We start from the raw sequence: 15,044 nt of genomic DNA on the forward strand, positions 1-15,044 counted from the left end.
ATTAAATCAAAACTATTATATTTCAATAACATCTTTATATTATGCAATGGTTCCAAAAGTGGTTCAATGTGCATACCTCCATATCGAGAACAAGTTTCACAAGATTTGGTTAAGGTTATACCAATTCTAATATCAAAAACCATCAAATTTGGTAATCCATGACACCCATTCCAAAATACCATGCCTATTCACCCCAAGTAGTTCAAAACCATTAATTCAAAATGTGAATCTTTCATAAAACCCATTGGAAAAATAATTCATTCATTTAGGTTAAAAAAACTAAACCCACATTTATAAACCATAATTGAATCACATGAATAAAAATTGTAAATACATGTTTATAACAAAATAAACTTTGGGAAAGAGTAACATGACTGAGATATCAAGAATTACAGAGAGAAATCAACTCTTGGACACTCTAATTGCAAATTTATTTGAACCCTAAATATTCTTGACTTAGATATTTGAGAGCTTTTGATAGTGTGTATTGATTTGTTAAAGTAATAGAAATAACCCTCTTTAGGTGTTTTATGGATATGGGTCCTAAGTGTGGAAAGAGGGAAATGACAAAATTCTCCACTTACAAGTGTAGAAAAATTTGCCTTGTCAGGTCACCTTACAACTCATGATGGCTTGCTATGAGTAATTTTCACGACTTATAGTCTATGTAGTAGCTTAAGGACCCCTCACTACTAACCCTACGAGTCATACACTATGACTTGTAAGGTGTCATTACCACACGTAGAGTCCTAGTCATTGTCATGGCAGAAACAACAGACACCTTTAATAGTTTGGTTATGAGAATCACTATACGACTTATTTAGAGTCTTGACAACTTATTAGGTCTAGTCGTACTTAGAACAGACACCTTGTGTAACCTTACTGGTCACCCTATGATTGAGGTCCAGTGACCTGTATGGTGATATTACGACTCATAATATAAGTCACAAGTTGGATAGTACACTAAAAAATAAGGAATATTGCAAGGAACAAAAATATGAGGTGTTATTATCTTTTTGTAAAAGAGTAGCCTTTAGACTAAGGCGTTAGGTCTTTATCTAACTAGTTGATTCAACTTAAAATCTCAATAACTAGGAAAGTCATGGCGTATAATGAGGATAGATCTGTAGTGATAGAGAAATTCAAGCTCGATAATTTGATGATAGGAAAATAAGAGTTATTTATTATAAATTATTGAGTGGCATCTCTTGATCTCGAAGAGGGTCTGAGGATTCGTGGTTGTGTTTTTGTACTTTGAGTTTGTAGTTGGATGAGATTAATCTATGGGTACACTTATTATTTGAGGTATTCTATCCATCCAGGAGTAGGTAAAATGTACCATGACTTGAAGGAGAACTATTAGTGGTGTAGGATGAAGAACGACATTATACAGTTTTTGTAACACCCCAATTTTCTGAACCGAAATGCTACATCATGCTTATGACCTCGAAGGACCACAATCTAACCCATGAATGATATCTGTACCTATATACTACATAATATGACATAAAAATACAGAAAAAAGTACTAAATGGCCATAAGGTTCAACTGAATAAACATCTGATAAGAACAATATCTGAAAATAGTATAACAATATCAAACCAAATCTAAAATAAATGTCTAACATGCTATTGTTTGTCTGAATAAGGAGTTGAAGGGACATGTCTCCAACTAACTCCAACTATTGAAATAATCTGAAAACTGTAATAGAAATGAAATCATCGTGTCGTCAAAATATAAGGACTTACTTCTAACTCTGACTGCTGATACTAAATCTACTGTTAATCTAGAGCTCATTCCTCTAAACCTATAGTGTAACATAAGAGAAAGAACCATAGCGCAAATGTATCAGTACGACTAAATATATTGAGTATACGAGTGAGGTAGGCTAATTCAAAGGGTAATATGTATGAACAATGCTGACTGATATGAACCTGAGAATACATACATACATGAGAAACTATAACTGAACTCGTGATGATACTAACTACTGAGTCTGAATACTGATATCATGAATTTACTAACAATCACTAATAAGTGAGGAACTAACACTGTTTTACTAAATACTGAGGGACTAGTGCTATGTTACTAATATATAAATAACTGTGTATGACCGTGCTGATTATGAAGGACTGGTTTGGTCGACTGTATCTGACAGTCTAATTATAGAGTATTAATAAGATTAACTGTATCTGGAAGCCATGAATATGAGAAACTGATATGCTTGACCGTATCTGACAGTCATAAAGATGGATACTGGAAATATGAGTTTGGAGAACTCCTAATAATGATAACATTAGTGACTATATCTTACAGTCCTGAATATGGTGGAACTAGCTGAGTTTCATATAGTATCTGAGTTTACTGGATCTGATAGTCCTAATATTCCGAAGAACTATCTGAGTCTATTACTGAAATTGAGACTGAGACTGAAACTGAGACTATGGGAGGTAATCATCTAACCAACATACCCCAAAACTGAATTTGTGGGGTCCAATCTTTGCCCTGATTGGAAAGGTGTCAATACCGTGCCACGGTTAGAGACAACATGTGAATAACCCTATTCTATTTTTGGGAGCTCATTCCTTCTACCCAACTATCAGCTAAACTCAAAAGAGATGCATTAGCCCTATAGGCAGGGACATCTCAACCTACGCTTGCTACGTAGTCCTGGAATGCAAGGATGGCTTCTAGGAATCTCACCCTTTGACTGTGGCAGGTGAGACCCCATCCTTGGTTTCACTCGGTAGTGAATCCTACTCCCAACTAAAAGACACTAAACTGATTAGCTGAACTGAACTAATTAACTGAACTAATCTTAGTGGGATTGTTTAGCGGAGCTAAATTGAGTTTACTGGATTCCAATAACTGACGGAATGTACTGAGTTCTGAGGACTGATTGAGAGTACTGAAGTTACTGAGATTAACTGTGAATACTGAGGTTGCTGAGGTTACTGAGCACTGAGATTACTGAGATTATTGGGTTTTTCCTGAGTCATATGACTGACTCATTTATATAGATCATGGCTTGAATGAGAGTATCATGAAAACATGACATGGCTCTAGGCATACATTTATATTTTTCGGGTACAAGTACCCCTAGGACTCGATGGAAAGAAACTGACACACATGACTGACTTGATCGTAAAATAACATTCACAATTCATAATACCATAAATAGGGGATTTCATACTACATATGGTTGTCATATTCTTGAACATGGAAGATACTGCATATAACATGTACATACTTTCATGGTTATAATTTCATGAGCATTCCATAGTACAACCACAATACATGACAATTTGCATGGAATTCATGTTGAGTTATAAGGGATGGAATATGGGCTTATCTTTTAAGTTCTATTTAGCTAAAATAGATGATTTCTAGTCTCGTAGGTATTTTATCAAACACCTTTCATGCACCACTTTGGGCATAGGTTTATTCATGAATTCAACCACCCAAATCATCCAAAGTTCATTTATTTTAACTAACATGCCATCCTAGTTTCATACAAACCCATAAAGATTCTATCTTGACATCATTCAACACATAAACAAGATCAACAATCAAATCAAAACATAAAAAAAATCATGGCATATAGTTTAAAATAGGATTCTTGGACTTCATGGACGAAAGGAGTCCATGAATGAACACACGCATACTTTAGTTCTTGATTTAGTAAAGATTGACAAAGAGATTCTTGGAATTTGATGGTAGAATTTGCTTGAACTTGAATCCCACAATTGAAACCATAATGTGTTCTTGAGAGGATTTTGATTAAAAAGAGTATATTTTGGGGAAATAATGGCTTTATTCCATGTTTCGGAGCTTATGTAGGGGTGGGAAGATGACCCAAATACCCCTCTAGATGCGTCTTTTAATTTCTATAAAAATTTCCCGATTTGGGCCCCTAGCACGACGCGGAGACATTGTGTTACCACTTGTATGTGACCTGAAAACTTACCGCAATGCGGTGAAATCTCAGAGAGACACTGGAAATTGACAAACGTCATTTTGGCTAATGGCAGGATGCACCACTGACTGAAATGACACAGCTGAAACTTTAAATCGTCATAACTTCTTCAATAGGTGTCCATTTTAGGTGAATTTGGTATCGACAGAAAGATTATTAAATTATCTAAAATTTGGAGTGTATGAATCTGCAAAAATAACACGTATAAACTAAGTTATGCTAATTCAAAAATAACCTATGTAAAATCACACACGAAAATTTGGTGGATTCAAAAGTTCTTAGCTTGGCTTACTCTAACTGACTCTTATGAACATTCTTGACACATAATAAGCTCTATTATCACTAGGATATTAATCCTAATTCATGTGCACAAACATGAATCATAGTATAGGAGGTTTCATGCGTAGGAACAATGGTTCATTTTCTAGCTTAGAAATATACGGGTTATTACAATATCTCCCCTTAGAGAACATTTGTACTAGAATAAGACTGACTAAGAAGGGAAATAATAAGCTGAACATGAACTAAACATGAATGACTAAAACATGATCTCATAACTAACGTGACAAATAAAATGATTCATACTAAACAAGCATATTTGATGCATTGGTAAATGATTTATGAATGAAGGACTGAGTATTCTGATGAACTAAGTTTCTCAGAATGAGAATGCATATTTGATATAGAGAATGATAAGATAAATCCATGCATATCTGACGCACAATTATATGACTGGCATGATACATAAATACATGACTGAAAGTACTGATATGTTGATCACGCATATCTGATTTGTGAGTACACGACTAAATTGACTCATAAACATGAGGCTTAACATGCAATGGTATAGACACCAAGTTTGAACTAAAAATTGAGCATGGAACTGAATACCAAGTTCGGTACTTAAATTCGAACATGAAAAAAAGTAAGCTCAAAGAAGACTGTTACCTTGAATCGAACATACTGATAAGTCTGAGATTAATTACTCAATATGCATGAGAATAAATATAAGAACATAACTGAGTCTGGAATGTTATACATGAACTGAACTGAGTCTGTAATGCATGATATGGATAGAGTATCTTATCATGGACTAAACTAAGCTATTGAGTACAAGGTTAGGACTGTGATTTGGAGGTAGAGGGTCAACTTATGAGTATCCCTACTCCAAACTGGATTTATTACATAAGAAGAGAATGGGATGCTTATGTTATGAAAGTTCGGGGGATCATAGCATATCTCCCCCTTGGGACAATAGATCCCTCTAGGAATACTGTTTTGGCTGAGCTACTGAGGAAAACTGAGGTGATGCACAAGGCACCTAGGAACTAAATCATGACTAATTATTTGAGATCTAAAACTTGAGGCCTGATACATGATCTAAGATAAAGCAACTAAATTTCACGCACTGCAACTAAGATAATTAAAAGATTTGCGAGGTGCTGAACACGACTGTATGAATATACTAACTTATCTGATTAACTGAATAACTGATAGCTGAATACTGGGCATATGAGACTTGTTTGTACTTAGTCTGAATAACTGGACAAAGGCTATAGAATATTATGCATAAGAGGTAATGATTGACTGGATAACATGAGGTAACTGAGCATGAATGAGCAAAACTGTATCACCTCAAGAATGCAAGGCTAGACATATAACATAATTTGGAAACATCCTATAGACTGAGGTACTGAAATACTACTAACTGAGTAACTGATAGTTATAGCATGGGTCAAGTAAGTCTGGAAATGAACTGAGTTTCTAATCTGATTACTAAATTGGAGTTGGCACTAAAACTAAAACTGTAACTGTGATTCTTACTAGAACTAAATGTTGGGTTCTGATAATTGAATGCTGATAACTAAGGTTCGGGCTAATACTGAAATACTGAATTCTGGAACTGAACACTGATTACTGGGTACTAAATACGATAATTTTAACTAAGATGACAACTGAGTTTCCATAGTACGCAATGGGGATTGACATAAGTCAAGGATCTAAATATACATTCACACTCAAGACTTCCCCATCTTCTAAATACAACCTCATAATAACCACTTACTTGCACACTAATATGGTATTCAAGCCTATCTTCGTGACTATCCCCTCGTATACAGTAAGCATGCCACAATCTTCTCTTATTATGAAATACTTTCTATCTCCCATCTAAGCAACTGCTCATCACTATAATTTTCCATAAAGAAAGCATACTAAAGGATTACATCAGGAGAACCTGAAACATAAATTGGCACTAACTGAACTTGATGCATGACTGAAACTTGAGGAATAAAATTTTAACAACATGGATTTACCAAAAAGGTCTAAAGTGAGAATATACATGACATAGTCTGAATTTATCTTATATTTAGGGGCATAGCATGAGTCATGGAAACTGAATATACTATGAGGCGTGACATGTGTACATGAGTCATGAGCTGCATGACCTGAGTTTGAAATTTTTGAATTCGTGGGATATGATTCGTAACATTGAGGGAGCTGAAACTCCTTATGTGGGGAACTGGAAGCGTAAGAGAGTCTATAAGAAATATGTAAATATAAGTTGTGTTCATAGAACTAAGTTATGAAACATGTGTAGGCATCATGTTGAATGAAATGCAAAAGTTGTATGAAGATAAGAATGGATCGGGAATCGTCTTACCTTACTGATCTTTCTATACATACTATCACTACTACTGGAATTCTGAGAGCCTAACTTGGTTACTTGATCTATCATCTCCCCCTTGAACTTAAGCCATCATCTTATGTCTGTGAATACTTGACTAAGCTCTGAATTGAACTTTAATCATAATCACATATTTACACCCTATCAAACACATGCTTGCCTTACTAAGCCCATTAGATTCTTCTATTGCTTCATATACTACTAATATCACATCCATACCTTTATACTTAATTTAAATCAATAAACTTAAATTCTAGCTTACATTGTTCAAGCCTACTGATTTACTCTGGTACAACTATCCCCATGAATACATAATCTGATCAAACTGGATAATACTATCCCAACTCTACCATGACTAACTCCTGAGTTCATGCTTCAAAATTCAAGGTCTACGCTATTATAGGATTCTGAGTAAAGATCGATGACATATCTAAAATTGGGTTCGTGAACGAGTTCTCATGGTCATGAATAAAATCTGTTCGACTTGGAACATAACGGGATTGATGGGGTATTTTTGAGTCTGTGGGTAATCCCATAACTATATGCTGGGACTGGTTGAGGAAACTCTATCTTTAGAACTTTGAGCTCCACTTTTTTTGTTACCTTGAAAGTAAGGTAGAGTTAACATGCATGGAGCATGACAAGAATCTATATGAGTTTTCTTAGAAAACTTTTCTATAGAAAGATCTAAGACATGAAAGAAGGGAAATTATTTCTAAAACATCTCATAGCCTCCTGCACATAAGTGTGGTGCACAACACACGCATGTATAAGACTCTACTAGATGCAGCTTTTCAGACTTCCTAGGACACTGTTGAACCTTAGGCTCTGATACCAAGTTTGTAACACCTTGATTTTCTAAAACGGAATGCTACACGGTGCTTATGACCCCGAAGGACCACAATCTAACACATGACTGATATCTATATCTGTATACTGCATAATATAACATAAAAATATGGAAACATGTACTGAATGACCATAAGGTTCAATTGAATAAACATCTAATAAGAACAATATCTCAAAATGGTATAACAATACCAAACCAAATCTGAAATAACTGTCTGACATGCTATAGTTTGGAAATCCTCTAACTGTCTGAATAAGGAGTTGATGGGATATATCCCCAACTAACTCCAACTATTGAAATAGACTAAAAACTACAATAGCAATGAAATCATCGTATCCTCAAAATATGAGGACATACTTCTAACTTTTGACTGCTGATACTAGAATCTACTGCTGATCTAGAGCTCGTACCTCAGAACCTATAGTATAAATAAGATAAAGCGCCATAGGGCAAATGCATCAGTACGACTAAATGTACTAAGTATTCGAGTGAGGTAGGCTAAATGCAAAGGGTTATATGCATGAATAATGCTGACTGATATGAATGTGAGAATACATACATACATGAGAAACTATAATTGAACTCGTGATGATACTGACTACTGAGTCTGAGTACTGACATCATGACTTTACTAACAATCACTAATATATGAAGAACTAACACTGTATTACTAAATACTACGGGACTAGTGCTATGTTACTGATACATAAATAACTGTGTATAACAGTCCTGGTTATGAAGGACTGGTCTTGTCGACTGTATCTGACAATCTAATTATAAAGTATTAATCTGATTGACTGTATGTGGCAGCCATGAATATGAGGAACTGATATACTTGATCGTATCTGACAGTCATGAAGATAGATACTCATAATATGAGTCCAGAGAACTTGTAATAATGAAAACAGGAGTAATTGTATCTTATAGTTCTAAATATGGTAGAACTAGATGAGTTCCGTATTGTATCTAAGTTGACTATATCTGACAGTTCTGATATTCTGAAAAACTATCTGATTCTATTACTGAAACTGAGACTGAGACTAAAACTAAGACTGTGGGAGGTAATCATCTAACCGACATGCCCTAAAATTAAACTGATGGGGTCCAATCTTTTCCTTAATTAGAAGGGTGTCAATACCATGCCACGAGTAGAGACAACATGTGAGTAACCCTATTCTATTTTTGGGAGCTCATTCTGTCTGCCCCACTAACAAGAAAACTCAAATGAGATGCATTAGCCCTATGTGTAGGGACATCTCAACTTACGCTGGCTATGTAGTGCTGGAACAAAATAATTTCTTCTAGAAATCTCACCCTCTGACTGTGGCAGGTGAGTCCCCATCCTTGGGTTCACTGTTGCTGAATCCTACTCCCAACTAAAAGAAACTGAACTGATTAGCTGAACAAAATTGATTAACTGAACTGATGTTAATGGGATTGTTTAGTGGAGTTAAACTGAGTTTACTAAATTCCAATGACTGACGTAATATACTGAGTTTTGAGGACTGATTGAGAGTTCAGAAGTTACTGAGATTAACTATGAATACTGAGGTTGCTGAGGTTACTGAGCATTGAGATTACTAAGATTACTGGGTTTTTCCTGAGTCACACGACTAACTCATTTATATAGATCATGGATTGAATGAGAGTATCATAAAAACATGACATGGCTCTAGGCATATATTTATATTTTTCGGGTACAAGTACCCCTAGGACTCGATGGAAAGAAACTGACACAAATGACTGACTTGATCGTAAGAATAACATTCACAATTCATAATACCATAAATAGGGGATTTCATACTACATATGGTTATCATATTCTTGAACATGGAAGATACTGCATATAATATGTACATACTTTCATAGTTCTAATTTCATGAGCATTCCATAGTACAACAACAATACATGACAATTTGTATGGAATTCATGTTGAGTCATAAGGGAAAGAGCATGGGCTTGTCTTTTAAGTTCTATTTATCTAAAATACATGATTTCTAGTCTCTTAGGTTTTTTTATCAAACACCTTGCATGCACCACTTTGGGCATAGGTTTATTCATGAATTTAACCACCCAAATCACCCAAAGTTTATATATTTTAACTAACATGCCATCCTAGTTTCATACAAACCCATAAAGATTCTATCTTTACATCATTCGTCACATAAACAAGATCAACAATCAAATCATAACATAAAAAAAATTATGGCATATAGTTTAAAATAGGGTTCTTGGACTTCATGGACAAAAGGAGTCCATGAATGAACACATGTATACCTTAGTTCTTGATTTAGTGAAGATTGATAGAGAGATTCTTGGAATTTCATGGTAGAATTTGCTTGAACTTGAATTCCCCAATTGAAACCCTTATGTGTTATTGAGAGGATGTTAATGAAAAAGAGTATGTTTTGGGAAAATAATGTCTTAATTCCGTGTTTGGGAGCTTATTTAGGGGTGGGAAGATGACCCAAATACCTCTCTAGATGCATCTTTTAATTTCTGTAAAAAATTGCCAATTTGGGCTTTTTGCACTAGCGGAGACATCGCGTTGCCACTTGTTTATAACCTAGAAACTCACTGAGCTGTGGTGGAATCGTATAGAGATACTGGAAATTGACAAACGCCATTTTTTCTTATGGCGCGATGCGCCACTGACTGAAATAACTCTTCTGAAACTTTAAATCACTATAACATCTTCTCCGGGTGTCCGTTTTAGGTGAATTTTATTTCGACAGAAATCTTATTCAATTATATATAATTTGGAGAGTATGAATTTGACAAAATACCACCTATAAACCAAGTTATTTTCGTTCAAAGATAACTTATGTGAAATCACACATGAAAAAAATGGTGGATTCAAAAGTTCTTAGCTTGGCTTACTCTAAGTGACTCTTATGAACATGTTTAAAACATCATAAGCTATATTATCACTAGTACACTCATCCTAATTCATGTACTCAAACATGAATCACAGTATAACAGGTTTCATGCGTAGGAATAATGGTCCATTTTCTAGCTTAGAAATATATGGGGTATTACAGTTTTTGGATAAGTGATTTTATTATCTATAAAAAAGTATAATCATAAGCACTAAAGTGGTATACAGTTTATGGCCAAGTGTTTGTATTGTCAATAACAGAAGTATGATCATAATAAATCCAGTGGTATGATACAGGAGATACTTGTCCTGGAGTAGAAATAAGAGTGAATTGCTATTGACTTTGTGGCAAGTCAACCCCTGACTATATGAAGTTTGATTACATTTTGGTGATTTACATAAGTTGACTAAATTAGTGCACTTTTTACCAAAAAATGTGAATAATAATGCAGAGAAGTGAGCCAAGATCTATATTCGAGAGATTTTTTGGTTGCATGGTGTGCCTTTCTCCATTATTTCTGATAGAGTTATACATTTTTCCTTAAATTTTTTGTGTTTATAATGTGCGAGTTGGGTATTCAGCTTGAGATGATCATGATATTTCACCATCAGACATATGGCCAGTCAGATCGAATCATTCAGGTGTTAAAGGATATGTTTGAAGCATGTGTTAGGAGTTTTGGTGGTCTGTGGGACCAATTCTTTCCATTAGAATAGTTCACCTACAATAGTAGTTATTATTCTAATATCCATCTAGCGTCTTTTAAAGCTTTAAATAGGATGAGGTGTAGATACCTCGCAGGATGGTTTGATTCATTTGAAGTTAGGCATTATGGTACTGACTTGATCAGGCATTATGGTACTGACTTGATCAGAGACTTGATGGATCAAATGAGATTAATTCAACAAAGGGTTGTGTCTACCTAGAGTAGGAAGAAGAGTTGTGCTAATTGATGGGTTCATGATATGACATTCATGCTTGGTGAGCAAGTTTTGTTAATGGTATTATTCATGAAGGGTTTGATGAGATTTGAAAGGAAAGGAAAGCTTAATTAGATATTTATTAGACCTTTTGATATTATTTAGATGGTTAGAAATATGGCTTATTGGTTCGCTCTACCTCCATACATGTCAATATTTTATTTTTTGTTCAATATTTCAATGTCAAAGCGATATCATCTAAATGATCCTCATGTGATCCAGTGGGATTCAGTTGTATTAGACTTGATTTATTTTGTGCGGAGGAGCCTATTTCTATTTTTGATTGCAGATTAGAAAGTTGAGATCCAAGAATATTGATTCTGTGAAAGATCAATAGAGATATTGAAGAGGCTATGTGGGATGTTGAGTTTGATAAGCAGAGTATATAACCCCAACTTTTTTACAATTCAGCTACTTCCATTCTTTTTGTTCAAGGACAAACACGTGTTTTGTGGTAGATAATGTAACAAACGTTTTGTTGATTTTAGATTTTTATTTGTTTGACCTTTTTAACCTTCTCTTTAGTTGTTTTATACCATTTATGAGTTGTGGAGATGGTTGGAACGGTCCTAAAGCCTTCAGTAATGATTTATGTGATTTTAAAGTTTTGAGTAGCCTTTACAGTGTTATATGTGATTTCAGTCAACATTTTATTATCCAACCATTCGATAGTGATTTTATCAATTTCTTAGATTTGGAATGTTATTATTAGACTAGTAGCATGGTAGTTTCAGATATTGAGATTATGATTTCAATCTTGAGCGTTTAGGTAAGAAACTAGTTTACTTCGCCTAAAGATGTTCCTAGGAGGTAACATACTGATAACAACCTCTTTTGATAAATTTGATGAATCCATTAAGTTTGGAATATTAAAATTAGCCTAGTTTTATTATTGAATTATTTTTGGCGGGTCCCAAATGAATCTTGAGAGTGTGTTCGAAAAATTCTGACTTGGACAAATTACTGGTGCCCAATTTCCAGTGCACTAGTAATTTACTCATTATGATCACAGGTGGAGTGTTGCAATCACGTAGAGTTTGGCTGCTAGACATAGTGATCACCGGGTGGGCCACCACAATTTTGAGGTACGGGTTGAGTAGTCATTGTAATCGCGTCACCTCTTCAAGCGACCATGATACCAAATGTATGTGTGTTCAATCTTTGACCCTCAAGATCTCATAAAGGGGGTTGCGATTGTGAGGTATAGTTCAAAGAACATTATAATTACTCTATTTTATAATTTCAACTCTATTTTAACAATTTTTTTTTTTAATTTTTTGGCCCTCAAGATAGAAGGTTTTACAGAGGATTTTTATTCAAACTTTATTGTGTAAGATTCTAAATCAGCTTTCTATAATTTTCCATTGTTTATATTGCTTAAAATTGTTCAAAATTTAGATTTCAAACTTAAGATTTTGAGTTTTATGTGGTAAAGTCAGAAATGTGTTTCTCAATGATTTCAAGCTAGATTTCAACTTGTTTTTGATCTATTTTCATTTTTGAAACCCTTTAAGTATTGGTAACTCGATTCTTTATTAAAATTTTATTTTATACTTGAATTTTTGAGATTGATTTTTGAAGTGATTTTAGACTCAAACTATGCACATATGGGTATTGATAGACTCCTAGTCTAGTATAGAAACTGTTTTTGCTATATTAGAAGCATTTTATAGTCATACAAAAGGGGAAGACAACTTATAGAGAGGTTTAGGCTCGTGTTTTGACATTCGAGGTAGGTTATAGCTTAACTTTCTTTAGACCTGATTAGGTAGGTACTCATTCATGTAATGTATGCTATGAGTTAGGGATTTTATTGTGGTATTCATATTTTGAGAATATTATTTTACCGTGTTGTTCACGTGGAGGCTTGTATGAATCTTGTTATTAAATTGTGAGACTATTATCATTGAAATACTCGTGCAAGGTTGGTATGCATCTTGTTTGAGCATTATTTGTTCACTATCATTATTGTGATGTCCGTGTGGGCTTGGATCTATATTATTATTATGTTATATGATTTTGTACTATTTTATCATCATGAGATGACTTTATCATGATCTATTGAGATTTGAGGTTTCCCGTATGAGCATTCGGTACATGTATCAGTCCGTGGAAGAGTGAAAGGGTCACCACTACTGAGGATCCCCCCCTAATCTTAGATAGGTCGTCTGAGGGTTCGCCAATTTGAATTCCATTTCATTTTGGATTTGTTGTTAAGTAGAGTAGTAAGTAGCTGGTTCCGGAATTAGAGCACCCTCTTCTTTCAGATAGGCAAAGGAGAGCAGAGCTTCAGACCTACTTATGCCCATTTATACCATGGTTGAGTTATATAATTACATTTTTTAAGCGGGTTATGAGTATACATACTCATACATTCATCAAATGTCATGAAACTAAAACCACAAAGATTTACTAATTTTTGAAGAAATGAGACAAATTATAAAATGCCTTAATCGAAGCATGTGTTAGTGAGGTTGAAAGATGAGATTGTGATAGTATATGAGTTGCAAACTCTTCATGGGTTCTCTCTTTGAATTTTATGCTCGAAAGGTGTATATGAGGTGAACGTTGAGTATTGCATCACTTGAATCTCTATAGTCTTATTTGCCTTCTTGCATTTTGGTTTTACTTATGTATTAGTATTGTTGTTAGTCCCTATATGGTTATTGTAATTCTATTATTATACTGTTAGGAGTTGTACGTCTTGAGTTACAGTTAGGAACTTTTCTGTATGTTGGTGGAAGTGTTGCTCATGATTTTCTTTATATGTTTCATTATCCAGTGTTTCTCATAATTTTCTTTATATGTTTCGTTATCTACTTTGTTTGACTAGCCTATAATGCCTATTGAGTACAAGTAAACCGTACTCAGTCCTACTTCTTTACTATTTGGTGTAGATTCCAGTTCAAGTGTGATTAATGGCTAGTGATCTTTGTGCAGTTTCAGGATCTTTGAAGTCAGGGTGAGCTCCACCTCTGGAGCCATTCCTATTTTCATCTGAAGTTTTATTTCTTTATTTTATATTTGAAGACAGTATTATTTATTTATATTTCTACATCGTATTTATAGTGGTCATTACTTATGACACTAGATTTTGGAATTGAAGTTTTATTTATTTCAAGAATTGATTTTTTTAAATTATTAGCCTGACTTATCCTAATGTCCCGTATTTGATAATAATTTATCTTCTTTTTATCTTTTATATTTCTTATGAAATTAATCTTACGTATCAGGATTGGATCAGGATAGGTACCAATCGGGATTTCTGAGTCATGGCAATACAAAATATTTGCTCTTTCATTGAGTTTGGGGTGCTATTTTATTTTTGCAACAAGCTAAATTTCTTATTAATGTTTTTTCCATTTTTAATTCTTGAATCTATTTAATCTACTAAATCCGCACACCCCCCTACAATTGGTATCAGAGCCCAGCAATTTAAAAAGTACGGAAGAGATATATATTGGAGTTAGAGTTAGAAAGTACATGTTAGAGTCAAAATTAGATTTAGAGTTAAAAAAATTTTTACCTACAAAAATATTAAATTAATTATGCGAAGACCATTTAAAAATAGAGAAACTTTTAGAAAAATTAAAGAATCGTTAATTAGCAATTATTCAGAATATATAAGTCTAAATAAAACAAAAGAAAATCCACAAAAACTAGCCTACTTAAT

The sequence above is a fragment of the Capsicum annuum genome, chromosome 10 (genome assembly GCF_002878395.1).
Source record: "Capsicum annuum cultivar UCD-10X-F1 chromosome 10, UCD10Xv1.1, whole genome shotgun sequence".
Classification (NCBI taxonomy): Eukaryota; Viridiplantae; Streptophyta; class Magnoliopsida; order Solanales; family Solanaceae; genus Capsicum; species Capsicum annuum.